General features: G+C 35.0%; 1 protein-coding gene and 1 non-coding gene across 2 annotated transcripts in view; both read left to right on the top strand.

Annotated features, from left to right (window-relative positions):
- The window catches only part of EYS (EGF-like photoreceptor maintenance factor), a 1,737,133-nt gene that overhangs the window by 1,345,797 nt on the left and 377,578 nt on the right, over positions 1–13,758 (top strand).
- Positions 361–524, top strand: LOC143685242 (U1 spliceosomal RNA). Its single transcript, XR_013176490.1, has one exon. It is a non-coding gene; the product is annotated as a U1 spliceosomal RNA (small nuclear RNA).

The following is a 13,758-nucleotide window of genomic DNA, read 5'->3' as shown; positions in this document are numbered from 1 at the left end:
AACAGCCTATTCTTCCTAGACCTTTGCATGGCTCAAGCATCAACTTAAAGATTTCCTCTTCAGAGAATCTTCCCTTATCATCCATTTTATATGACATGGATATGAATGAATCTCAGCAAGGAGAGAGAAACAGGAAAAGGGAAACATGGGATCCAGGACACAGGACAACATTAGGAGAGCGGTGAAGGCAGCTCCTTTTGTGAGTGCTCATTAAGTAGGCTCTTAGATCAACAGGGCACATGGGACCAGTAGTATGGAAAGCTAGGGGAAAAAAGGCTGATATTTGTCTAAACTACCTGATATTGTGCTGGAGCAGAGCTGAGAATTTGATAATAGTTTTAAAAATTATAAGATAAATAAATACTTACCTGGCAGGGGAGATACCATGATCAAGAAGGTGGTTTTCCCAGGGCGAGTCTTATCCATTGCACTCTGGATGTGCTGACCCCTACAATTTCCCCAAATGTGGGAAATGCGACTGCATAATCTGTGATAGTGGGGAACTGCGTTCACACTCTCCCCTGAAAACATAAAAAGAAAAAAAAATTGTAAGATAAATAGAAAATAACAAAACATCTGAATATAAATATGTATTATGAATCAATCTCTTTCTCTGTACTGATAACTATTGACATAGTTAAATAATTTAATGGATTTATCAAATATATATATATATATATTTATATATGGAATGGTTATGGTGTATGAAGTCGTGTAAGAGAAAGCCAAGTCCTCTTCTTTCTTAACAAAGTCAACAGCTAATGCCTAAACTTAGTAAATCAAAAAAATCAGTACACATATATTTTTAGAGATAAAGAGAGAGCCATCAGATGAAAGAACTGAAAGTTTTAGTTTAATTGCCTCTATGAGTGAGCGTGAGTTGTTTGCTGTACCATTCCTTCTGGTAGTTTTTATGAAAAGTTTTCTTGTGCCATCTGGTTTTTTTTTTAAATGTAACATATGATTTTGAATTATTAACATTGAAATAAACATGAGCAAGTAAGGAAGGACAGTAAATTAATGTGAAGAATTTTTGCCATAAAGCTGCAGTTAATACTGTACCCCAAATAAGCTAAGGACATGCCTGGTTTACAAGGTGCTTCTTCTGTGCTGTTCAGAATTGTAAGGACAAAGTCAATTTCTCATAGAGAAATAGAGGGGTCAGTGCAGGTCCCAGGCTCAGTTTTCCAAATGAAATTTGGAAGAGCCCTTGAGAAATGTATAATCCTCACCATAAGAAATTTGGTATTCAACCCATCACTACCAGAACTTCTCAGAAGTGAACCACACTGCTGCCCACACTTTAAAAAAAAAACACTGGGTAAATCATTGCTTTGAGTTTCTAAAATCCCCAAGATGATTTTGTAATGGAAGTAAATAGACATTTAGTCCCATTTAGCCTGATACCTGTTGGGCTTCAAGCCAAATGCTATACCATGGAATTTTCAGCTTCTTTTAATATGTACTTAGTCTGTAGCAGTTTCTTGTATAAGGATTCAAAATGCACTCATTTGTAATTAGAGGTATTTTAAAAAAATATTACACATGAATGCAATGATTAAAGGATTGAGGGGGAAAAATAGCATATTTTAAAATATTAGGGTAAGATATTATTCAACAGTAAAAAAATAAAATAAAAAGTGACTCAAGAAACAAAATGAGAAATTCGTTAGCTCATAAACAAGTAAGAGAAAGAAAAATTTAGAAGTGATATAGAATTTTAAAAGATAAGTAGTTTGTTTAATATCAAAAATTATCAAACTCTTCCATAGATTCAGAAAGGAAACCCACAGTGGTGACCAAATATTGATCATCCCTAAAATGAAAGAAGAAAAAGAATATTATTTCACCAAAGCACATGACCAGGATAAGATTTTGGATAGTGGGAGGATTTTCCACTCAATAAATTTTTTAAATTATTTGACTCACTTAGGAAAATTTTTGACATAATTAAATTATACTTTAGTAATATTATGTGGCAAAAGAATGCAATTTCATAATTCAGATTTTCTAAAACCATATATGTCTGTGTGTTTATAATATATGTATTTTAAGACCGAATGTCGTTTAGGTCAATTTGTAAAACATATCATTTGGCTCCTACTCTAAGTTATTCCTCTAAGCCCAATTCACTCATTATTTTTTGGTTAGGGAGTAAATCCCAGATCATCTATTTCACCTTTATGGAAACATGATTTGTGTAGGGGGAAAGTGCTTTTTCTGTTCATAATTTACTTTCGATTGATCGTTTTATGACTGTTTGGAAGGATTTGTGTTGTCTCTTCTTAAAACATTTTTTAAAGTCAATTCAGTACCCACAAGTGGCTTCAGATAGGCAGACATGACAAATGAAATTGATGTATCCAAAAAAAAGGTAAAGAAGTTTAAGAAGTTTGCAAACATAATCTTTCCAAATACTGTGTCAATGTTATTGTTGCAGCGGGTTTTTTAGGAATGTTCTTACTTAAAGAAAGAAGTTTGAACTTTAGATTCCCTTTTCTTGATTACTGTTCTGTTATTGGTGAGGTTATCAATTATCAATTTGTGTGTGTGTGCATGTGTGTGAGATTTGTGTGCATGTGAGTATATATGTTTGTGTGTGAATAATGATAAACCAAGACAAAAGAAACATGACCATTTTCATTTAAGGTGTTTTAGTTTATTATAGCATTATCAAGTTGGTAAATCTCAATGCAATTCAAAATAATGCCCAAAATCTTCAAGTATAATTGCTCCTCTAAATGATAGCTTAAAATTTATCATCAGTAATATTAATATGTAGCACCAATTTGAAAATTAAAATGCCATATTCTTTTTGCAAATACCAAATAATATTAAATATTTCTTTCCAAAGATTATTTTAACTGTCCTTTGTCTTAGTATAACACAGACATTTCTGAATTTAGAATTATAACAGAATTAAAATGCAAAATAAATAATTAAACACATTGTATAGAGTAATATCTTCTAAATTATCATACATTTAGCATTTAGTATTACTTGTGGGTAAATATAAAAGTAGAATGCCATATTGCATTAAATTGTGAATTTACGTCATGCTTATTGGGTACTAACTTACTAATCTTTAAGCAACAAGTATTCTAACTTTCATTTATATTTCTCTATTTCTGGTGTATTTTATAGCAAAGTATAAAATAAAAAATCTGAAAACTAGTAATGAATATGCTGAACATTTTAAAATATTTATATAATTTTATCATCCTGTATATCTAGAAGCAGAAAAGGACAAAGGAGCCAAGACTGAGTTGCAGATATTTTTAAGGTTCTCACTCAAAAGTGAGAGATTTTAGATTTTTAGAGAGAGATTTTCCCTCATCCTGTAATTAAATTGGCACTTGTGATGTTGAATTACTGTATAAACCTCTCTTTTCAATGATGAAACAACACACCTTTGAAAGAAAATTGGCTCTTGATTTTTTTCATTTATGCTCTCCAGTCTAAAGATGGTTCCACTATCACCATTACCCTTTTTGACCTGATTAATATTAGCATTTTAGGAAATAGTTACTTCCTAAATAAGATTATTTCAGTCCTGTTTCTTTACCCAAGATATCTAATAACTCATCATATTAAATTCTTATTTGTTTATTCTCAGTAGATTCCTATGACAAGCGGCCTATAATTAAGAAAATATCAATATATTACCTATTATGCCTTATTTCTATTGCTATCAAAATGGTTTCTTTGACCTACATAAGAAAGCAAATCATCTAGTTCCAAGAACAAAAATTAGTTTTATGTAATAATGTATTATTTGGCAGATCTTTTCATAGAAAAAGACAACTATAATTAATAAGATAGAAAACTGAACACATTACATTCGGTGGCACTATTTATGGTTTCTGAAAAGTAGGGTATAGCTATTTAAAGTACATGTCCATAAAAGTAGTCTCTAAGCTGAAAAATATAGGGTACGTTTTCCAAACCACGTACTATTTCGCTGCTCGTGAGTACTGAGTATGGGAAACAACTCCTTTCTTGAAACCCTTCCCCCTCTCAGTCATTCATTTTTCACCTCAATAGTCAGCCCCATAGTCCAGGCCACCGCCATTGACTGCAGCCTTACTCTTGTCCCCGTGTGGTAAGGCACTCATTTTGTCTGCTGCCGTCCTTGGTCCCCACTTCACCCTCCCCCCCCAGTCACCTGCTGCCCTCACGCACCGCAGAGCAGCCAAGGCCAGGCTGTACTGCCTAGTGGTGAGAGCACAGACGCTGGATCAAGAGAGTTTTGATTGAAATCTTGTGTCCACCATTTACAAGTGCACAACTGCAAGTTATATTACAAGGAAATGTAAAATAGGGATGCTAATAGCACTAACCTCATAATGTGTGCGAATGAAATAAATCAATGCATGTAAATGGCTTACAACTGTGCCCATGTAAATACTCTATAAGGCTTAGCTATAAAATCCTGAAACAACATAAATCAGACTATGTCACTGCTCTTGCACAGCTCTGTGGTGGCTTCTCCTAACAGTGAGAATTAAAATCCACACTGCCCAGGGCAGCCTAGAAGGCTCAGCAAGACCAGGCTCCCACTGTCCCTTCCACCTCACCTCTTCCTACCTTTCAGTGTCTGCAATAAGCCATGTTTGCTCCATTCTGTTTTTTCCCCATACCAATGTATGATTCCTTCTGCATGAAAGAATGTTCTCCATTCTTATACAGATGGCACTTTCTACCAGGGTCAGCAAACCTTTTCTGTAAAAGGCCAAGTAGTAAGTATTTTCAACTTTGCAGGCCTTCTAGTCAATTGGGACTGCTCAACTCAGCTATTGGAGTGCAAAAGTAGACATAGACAATATGAAAATACAATGCGTATAGGCATGGCTGTGCTTCAGAACAACTTTATGTGCAAAATCAGATGGTGGGCTGAATTTCTCCCGGGAGCCATAGTTTGCCTGATCAACATAAACTAATTTAGATGTGTCCCTGTCAGAGAGAGCTTTACTGTCTCTAATTAAAGTGGGCCCTTCCTATGACCTTGCATCTCAGTCTTGTGATTGTTCCTTTCAAAGACCTTATTATAATATACAATCATTTGAATTATTTGTTAACTATTCTTTGTCAGACTCCTCTACACACACTGAGCTGTAAGCATTGGGCATAGTTCTTGTTGGTTAAATGGTGCTGTATAAATGTTTTTTGAATGGGTAAATATGTGCCATTCTGTTTGATATCAAAAGTCAAGACAAATTGGTAGAACATTGCTGAAAGGAACAGGACACATACTTAATAAAGAATCTTTGAAATAAACTTTACTGTAGAGCCTAGAAAATCCTCCTTTTGCAGTCCCAAACTCACAGGGTCCCGGAATGTTGACAGCCCTTATGTTTCTGCTGCTTTGGGATTGCCCAGGGATTGGAGATAAGCGTGACCTCTTTTTTGCGGACTATGCATGTTGTGAGACTTAGAACTGAACAGACCATCTGGGGAATAGATTTTTCCTCTAGCATTGTGCATTTCATAAGTACATACATGAGGGATATTTATTTCATGGAGAAACTTAAGAAGTCACAGCAATCAAAGCATGCTCCATTTTAAGTTCATGATATGCTTTAGGGCTAAATATTCACAGCATGCATTTTAAAGATGCAATTAAGGGCAATGATGCACAAAATTTCATGTGCAAAGAAAATATTATTTTAGACATGCAGTTGAAACATCCAAAGGAACTAAAAAGAAAAGATTGTACTGCTCAGGTGAGAACCTGCAGCAATGTAATAAGCTTGGTACACAGAAGTGACTACTACATTAGAGAAAGTTGTTTTCAGTGAAGTTCTTCACATATCCCAAAATTTAGTAGTCCTTGACTCAGGTGGAGAGATCACATATCTAGGGGAGTTGAGATTTTGGGTGACAAATAATATTTAGGTTTCAATTTTCCTAATTATGCACAACTATTAAATCTCTGGCATAATTAATTTCCCTTGTTAAAATTATTTTTACTTTATTCAGATATAGTTCAGGGTTAGTTTAAGGTGTCCAAATATATTTTCTATATTCTATGTAAACCATTATAATATCCAGGCTCTAAATGAAGGTCAGAGATTTTTCAGTTTCGCCATCAGGATCTGACAGCCTGATATCCATCTCTCAGTGTCTTTTGCTGGGTGTGGTCCCACAGAAACATTTACTTTCCAGCCCATTGATTTTTAAACTATCTTTTCTATACATACTATGTATAAATAGAGCTTACATTATATTCCAAAGGCTTGACACTCACATTTTCAAAAGAAATAATTACTTTATGTGAATTATGAAGAATGAAAATGTACATTTTTACAAGTTTTATTCTCTCTAAATAACTTAAAATATGGAGAAATCACTTTGAATGAATATGAAAAATCCATAGAGAAAATAAATGATCTAGTTTATATTAATATTAGAAAAGAACAAAAGGGAGACATTTGGGACTAACTAAAACTTAACCGTTTGGTTAAAACTGTCTTTCATGGAAAAGTAATTTTCACAGCTTACATTCTCATAATCTTTTAGATGACTGTAAGTAATTGTAGTTTTTTTGTGTGGCTCTTATAATCATTTAAAAAGTTATTTAGTTTAAGAATTATCTTTGCAAAATACCATTCAAGTAGATTAGGGGGATTTTTTTCCTTCCATGTAGCTTATGTTGAATCTGTGTTTAAGTCAAGTACTAACAAGGCAAACAATATATTATTCATATTATATAAAGTAAACTACATAATCTTTTTTCAAATGCAAAGGTTTAAAGGATTTTTGTTCATAATGAGAAATAGATTAAACATTTTAAATAAATACGTATCTTTCAAAATTAACCTCAAGTGGGCGGGCCACGGTGGCTCAGCAGGCAATAATGCTTGCCTGCCTGCCAGAGGACCTGGGTTCAGTTCCCGGTGCCTGCCCATGTAAAAAAAGAAAAAATAAATAACCTCAAGTTATCCCATTTGAGAAGATTTACCTAAAGACTTTTCCATCCCTTACTATGCTAGGCTGCCTCTACATATTACAGTCATCATATTTACTTATACTATAGGTTCCATGTCTAATTAAACTCCTAGTATCCACAGACCAGCATGATGCCCAGCATTTATCAGACACATGTATTTTTTTAGCAAATGAATAAACATGAAAATATAATCATCATTTGCTTCTTGGATTTATACATTACACAATATAGGAAATTCACAGGGACACAGATGACTGCAGGAAGACATCACAGAAAATGGGACTCTAACTGCTTTTCAAAAGGTAAGTAGTTCAGGAAGGGCAGAGTGAAGGAGGTGGAGAACGGAGCAGGGAAGAGAAAAGCAGAGAAAACCATGGCAGTGTCACCAACATGATGTTTCAGTGATGGCACTTTTAAACACCATAAACAGTCAGATGTGATGGGAAAATATGCTGCAGGAAAGTAAGTGCCCAAATCTTGAGGAGACTTAAAAGGCAAGCTGATGTAGAAAAGAAGAAAACAAAAGTGCACGCACCAATTGGACGAAACAATTTATACTGAGCAATGAACAGAATCTGAGTCTATTTTGAAATTTGCTGACAACCTTTAGATCTCTCCCCTCTCTTCCTCTTCTGCCACACATCTGGCCCAGCTGATAAGAAAGCCTGGGGGCTTCCTCCTTTCGTACCAATGGGAATTTCAAACCACACAAATCCTGCCCACCCCACCACCACCCCCAGCCTTTAACCATCATAAGAACCAAGCCATCCTTTCCCTGCTCTTTCAAGCCATTTTAGATCTGCTTGGGAGCCCCGCCTTCCCCAGAAAACCTCGCTGTATGAATAATAAACCTTTTTCAACCCTCTTGATGTGCATGTAGCATTATCAGTCTCAACATGCAAAACAAATTTGGGGTTGGGGTCTATCGTAATTCTGTAGGATAGCCACAATAAATGGACCCAAAATATATTTGATTGAAGATTAGAACTTTTGACTTTATTAAATATAAGACAATTTTAACTATTTTCTTGAAAATAGAATTTTTTACAGGATTACCTCTTCCTTTGTTGCACAAAGTTGTTTCAACCCCTAAGATACAAAGCCAAATACTTCTAAAGTCTGAGGTTAAATCATAATCTATCACTCTCCTCATCTATTTCTCTCACTTCCTATGACACCACTTCTCTCATCTTCCTTTTTGAAAATAACGTGCGGACTTGAATTTCTGATAATATCCATGTATTTCAAGAGTTGTATTTGCATGATAAAAATGAGTGAGCAGAACTCTTTGAATATATCAGTAATCAAGAAATGTTGTCGTTGGTAAAGCTGCTAGAAACACCTTACTTAAGAAAATAGCCAGCAATGCTCTGTGGTAAGTCGCTTAAATAATTCATAAACCTAATCCAAACAGGCCTAGAATACTTTCAAAATCATATATGGTATACATATTTGTTTTCTACTATACTGTAGTTACTCCAATATCAAATGTTATATTAAAATTTGGGCCTACGGAAATGATCACTCAGTCAACAAATATTGAGTTCATACCTCACAGAGGTCAAATATATACATTTCACGCAATGCTTAAAGCAACACATATTTAACGCTTGTCAGGGAGAAATTTTTATTTGTTTCCAGACAGCTTTCTGTACCTTTTCCTTTGAGAAAAAATAAGGCAGATGAGGTGAGGCAGATAAGGGAAAAGCTAGAATGTGGGATTGGAAAGAATAGACAGAATTTCATATTATGAATATGTTTCTTGTACTTATTTTGAGTAAAATAAAAATTGATGAGATATCTCTAACCTGCCAAAATAAAGAGACTCTCTGCCCCTGGCTGCAGCATTCAAAAGAAAATAAGACACTATTAGAATCTTGCTTTAAGCATCTTTTAAATCTGTATACTTTTCCCTGATTTTTCTTTATTTTGTTCTGTGGGGCTTGCTATTTTATACATCACTTTTATTTTCTTTAAGCCAGCAAAATCCCAGTATGGATGCTTTGCCTTCCAGTGACCCAGCTGCCTTATCATTTTATCTAATAGTTGTAAAATTAGAAAGCTCTGACAAATCCCATATGGCTTTGCTGAGCCCAAGGAATGAATTTTCAGTGGATCCTAGGAATAGGAACTCTGCAAAGAAACTTTCCAGTTGATAACTTATAAACCAAAGGCACAGTCTTTGAATGGGGATCTTGAGACTGACATCATTCTGTAATTTAATTGTATCCATTTTAATTTTGTATCTATATCTTGTTGTTTGTTTTTGCCAGGCCCTAGAGGCGAGACTCATGGCTGCCATCTCACTTTGTTTTCTAGTATATTTCCCAGAACAGAACTCCATAGAATTTATGACCCAATTTTTACCTTTTGATTTAATCTGAAAAATATCCACCTCATACCAAGTACAGAGCTGGCAGTTAGGAACAATAAAGCTGTCTTTCTTCTAAGCCAAGGTTGCTAAAAGGTTCAGATGAAGGCTGTGGCTCACTGCCTGTGCCAGAGTCTCTCTTCCAATGTAAAACAGATTTGCTTTACTATTGCTGTGGTTATTTAACTATGCATTATTCTTCAGAGAAATTAAACCACTGTGATAAAGTTCTTGGAAAACGTATCTGCGAAAAGAGGAAATAATCCAAGAAATCTTCTCAGCTGAAAATTTGAACTAGTATGGGAAAATTAATAATAATAATATGAGATAATATAGTAATATTAAAATAATATTGATGAGAGCATGAAACTCATTTTCTCTATTTAAAAAAAAATGCTTTTTAAATGCCAATGTCAGCTGTCCTGGACCAGAGTTATTGATAAAATTTTCTACATTATTTTTTGCATCCTAAATTAAATACTTTTAAATCAATATTTTTAATGGTCTCTAGCTGGAAACTATATTTGCATTGCCTAAGAAGAATTAATCTTGAGGATACCCAACAATATTCTACATATTTATTTGTCTGTTTGTTTGTTTTATATAGTGCTTATAAAGTGTTCTAGTTTGCTAGTTGTCAGAATGCAAAATACTAGAAACAGAATGGCTTGGGGAATTTAATAAGTTGCTAGTTCACAGTTCTAAGGCCAAGAAAATGTCCCAATTAAAACAAGTCTATAGAAAAGTGCAATCACAGGCATCCAGGGAAAGATACCTTGGTTCAAGAAGGCCAATGAAGTTCAGGGTTTTTCTCTCAAGTGAGAAGGCACATGGCAGATACAGTCAGGGCTTCTCTCTCAGCTGGAAGGGCACATGGCGAACACGGTGTCATCTGCTAGCTTTCTCTCCTGGCTTCTAGTTTCATGAAGCTCCCCAGGAGGCGTTTTCCTTCTTCATCTCCAAGGGTCGCTGGCTAGTGGACTCTCTGCTTCTTGTGGCTATGTCATTCTTCTCTGCTCTCTCTGAATCTCGTTCATTCTCCAAAATGTTTCCTTTTCTGTACGATTCCAGTAAACTAATCAAGACCCACCCAAATGGGTGGCAACATGTCTCCACCTAATCCACCTTAACAACCACTCTTGATTGCGTCACATCTCCAGGGAGCTGCTCTAATTACAGCTTCAAACATAGAGTACTGAATAGGGATTAGAAGAAACAGCTGCCTTTACAAAATGTGATTAGGATTCAAACATGGTTTTTCTAGGGTACATAAATCGTTTCAAACCAGCATATAAAGTAACAGATAAGATCCTGAATACTTTAAAATCTTAACTCATTTATTCTTCTAACTTTTCTGTGAGGATAGTGCTATTATTACCCCTTTTTACAAATAGAGAACCAACATATTAAGAAGTTAAGAGTCTTATCCAAGGTCACACTAGTAAATAGGGACGATGAGATAAAAATTCTGGCTGCATCTAAGTCCCACTATCCTGCCATTCTCCAACACTCTTCCTTTAAGATGCTTAGTCAATTTAGTTGCATTTATTCATATCAGCTAATATAAAATTCAGAAAGTCTCCATAGATAAGATTTTCCAAAAATCTAGAGCTACAGAGCATATCAAAGAAGTTTCTTTATTAATTCATAGCCATAAGCAATAAGCAGCATTCTTTTGGGAAAATTCAATGCTTATACTATGAATGTGAGCCCTTCATATTTAATAGTAATTTAATACAGAAAATGTATCTTCTAATCTTATACTGTAAGCAACCTTCCTAGAATTCATTTTTATTCACTTCTTTTCACTACAAGATTTTATTTCTGTAAATAAATTAAATGCACTTAAACTGCTACTTCAGGCAGGGAGGAAGTTGTGCATGTTTGCAACATTTAGAATACAGCTAATATATTTACTTCATTAAATGATTAAAAAAGAATGTTTGGCAAAAAGTAAGAGCAAATCACATATCATCACTAAACACAATACCAAAGTGAATTTAACAAAACATATGGGAATGATACAGACCTCAAATTATGAAATGAAAGCATTGGGACTGAGTAGAACTGGGTGGCAAGTTGAGCACTGTTCCATAAATAAGTTCCGTGATAGCACTGGGCTATCAGCCCTCAATCCACAGGTTAGCAAAGCAGAGCAGGGTATCAAGATGGTCATACAGGCAAGAAAAATGATGATGCCCCTGATAGAAATCAGGACTTTAGGGAGAGGTAATTTCTTTTTTTTTTTTGAAAATACAATGGCTAATATTTATTGGATTTAGTACCTGATAAAAATGTTTTCAGCACCACTTTTTTTTAAAACTTTTTTTATTAATTAAAAAAAAATAACAAACAAAACATTTAGATATCATTCCATTCTACATATACAATCAGTAATTCTTAATATCATCACATAGTTACATATTCATCATTTCTTAGTACATTTGCATCGATTTAGAAAAAGAAATAAAAAGACAACAGAAAAAGAAATAAAATGATAATAGAGAAAAAAAAGACTATACATACCATACCCCTTACCCCTCGCTTTCATTTACCACTATTTCAAACTGAATTTATTTTAACATTTGTTCCCCCATTATTTATTTTTATTCCATATGTTCTTCTCTTCTGTTGATATAGTAGCTAAAAGGAGCATCAAACATAAGGTTTTCACATTCACAGAGTCTCATTGTGAAAGCTATATCATTGTTCAATCATCATCAAGAAACATGGCTACTGGAACACAGCACTACATTTTCAGGCAATTTCCTCTAGCCTCTCCACTACATCTTGAACAACAAGGTGATATCTACTTAATGCGTAAGAATAACCTCCAGGATAACCTCTGGACTCTGTTTGGAATCTCTCAGCCATTGACACTTTGTCTCATTTTACTCTTCCCCCTTTTGGTCGAGAAGTTTCTCTCAATCCCTTGATGTTAATTCTCAGCTCATTCTAGGGTTTTTCTCAGTCCCTTGATGCTGAGTCTCAGCTCATTCCAGGATCTCTGTCCCACGTTGCCAGGAAGGTCCACACCCCTGGGAGTCATGTCCCATGCAGAGAGGGGGAGGGTGGTGAGACTGCTCGTCGTGTTGGCTGGAGAGAGAGGCCACATCTGAGCAACAAAAGAGGCTCTCTTGGGGGTGACTCTTAGGCCTAAATTTTAAGTAGACTTGACCTATCCTTTGTGGGCTTAAGTTTCATGTGAACAAACCCCAAGACCGGGGGCCCTGCTTATAGCTTTGGTTGTCCACACTGCTTGTGAGAATATCAAGAATTCAACTTGGGGAAGTTGAATTTCTCCCCACTCTCCATTCCCCAAAGGGGGCTTGCAAATACTTTTCCAGTCACTGATCAAATCATGCTGGGATTCATCGGGGGATCACTCTGGACAAACCAACAAAATCTCATGTGCTACCTGAGATTCCAAGTACTTATGACATTCAACCAAACTATCTACATGAGTTATATTAGGAAGTGGTCTAGTCAAAATCTAAATTTTGCAACAAATAAACTGCTTTGCTTTAGTCTCACACATAAGGTGACATGTTAAAGTATTGATTATCATCTATTTTCAGCACCCTGCAATAATGACATTCCTTTGTTCTTCCTCATGCCAAAACATTTTTAAAATTTGTACATTGTACATTTCACTATTATTATACACTCTAGGCATTCCTAGATTATACCATCTCAATCTTTAACATTTATCTTTCTTTCTTTCTGATTTCATTTATGTCCCCAGCCCTCCTCCCTCTATCATTCTCACATGCAGTGTTTTAACATAATTACATTACAGTTAGGTGGTATTGTGCTGTCCATTTCTGAGTTATTGTATCCAGTCCTGTTGCACAGTCTGTATCCCTTCAGCTCCAATTACCCACTATCTTACCCTATTTCTATCTCCTGATGGTCTCTGTTACCAATGACGTATTCCAAGTTTATTCACTAATGTCAGTTCATATCAGTGAGACCATACAGTATTTGTGGGAGAGGTAATTTCCTAAAGTTTATTTTGAATGAGTTGAACCTGAATATTCTTTGGGTCACAAAATTAGAAAATTGCAGATGATACTGAGATCTATGTTCACTAAGGGACTATAGTTCAAGTCAGGCATCAGAATTACAGATATATTTAAGTCTTCTGTACAGATCTGAGAATTGACACTAAAAAGGTGGATTAACCACATTCAGATATGAATGTTAGTTGTATATATGGTACTAGAATAAAAAAAAAATCCATGGAACAGTACAACACAGTGTACACTAAGTTAAACCATGGGCTATAATTAATAATACTATCATAAAAATATCCTTTCATCAATTGTATCAAATGTACCACACCAATGGAAGGTGCTAATAATAGGGTGGGATATGGGAAGCCTGCATTTTATGTGTGATTGTTCTGTAAACTAGAGCATCGCTAATAAAAATAATT

This window comes from Tamandua tetradactyla, chromosome 5, assembly GCF_023851605.1.
Source record: "Tamandua tetradactyla isolate mTamTet1 chromosome 5, mTamTet1.pri, whole genome shotgun sequence".
Classification (NCBI taxonomy): domain Eukaryota; kingdom Metazoa; phylum Chordata; class Mammalia; order Pilosa; family Myrmecophagidae; genus Tamandua; species Tamandua tetradactyla.
This window is presented reverse-complemented; position numbering and strand designations above follow the sequence as displayed.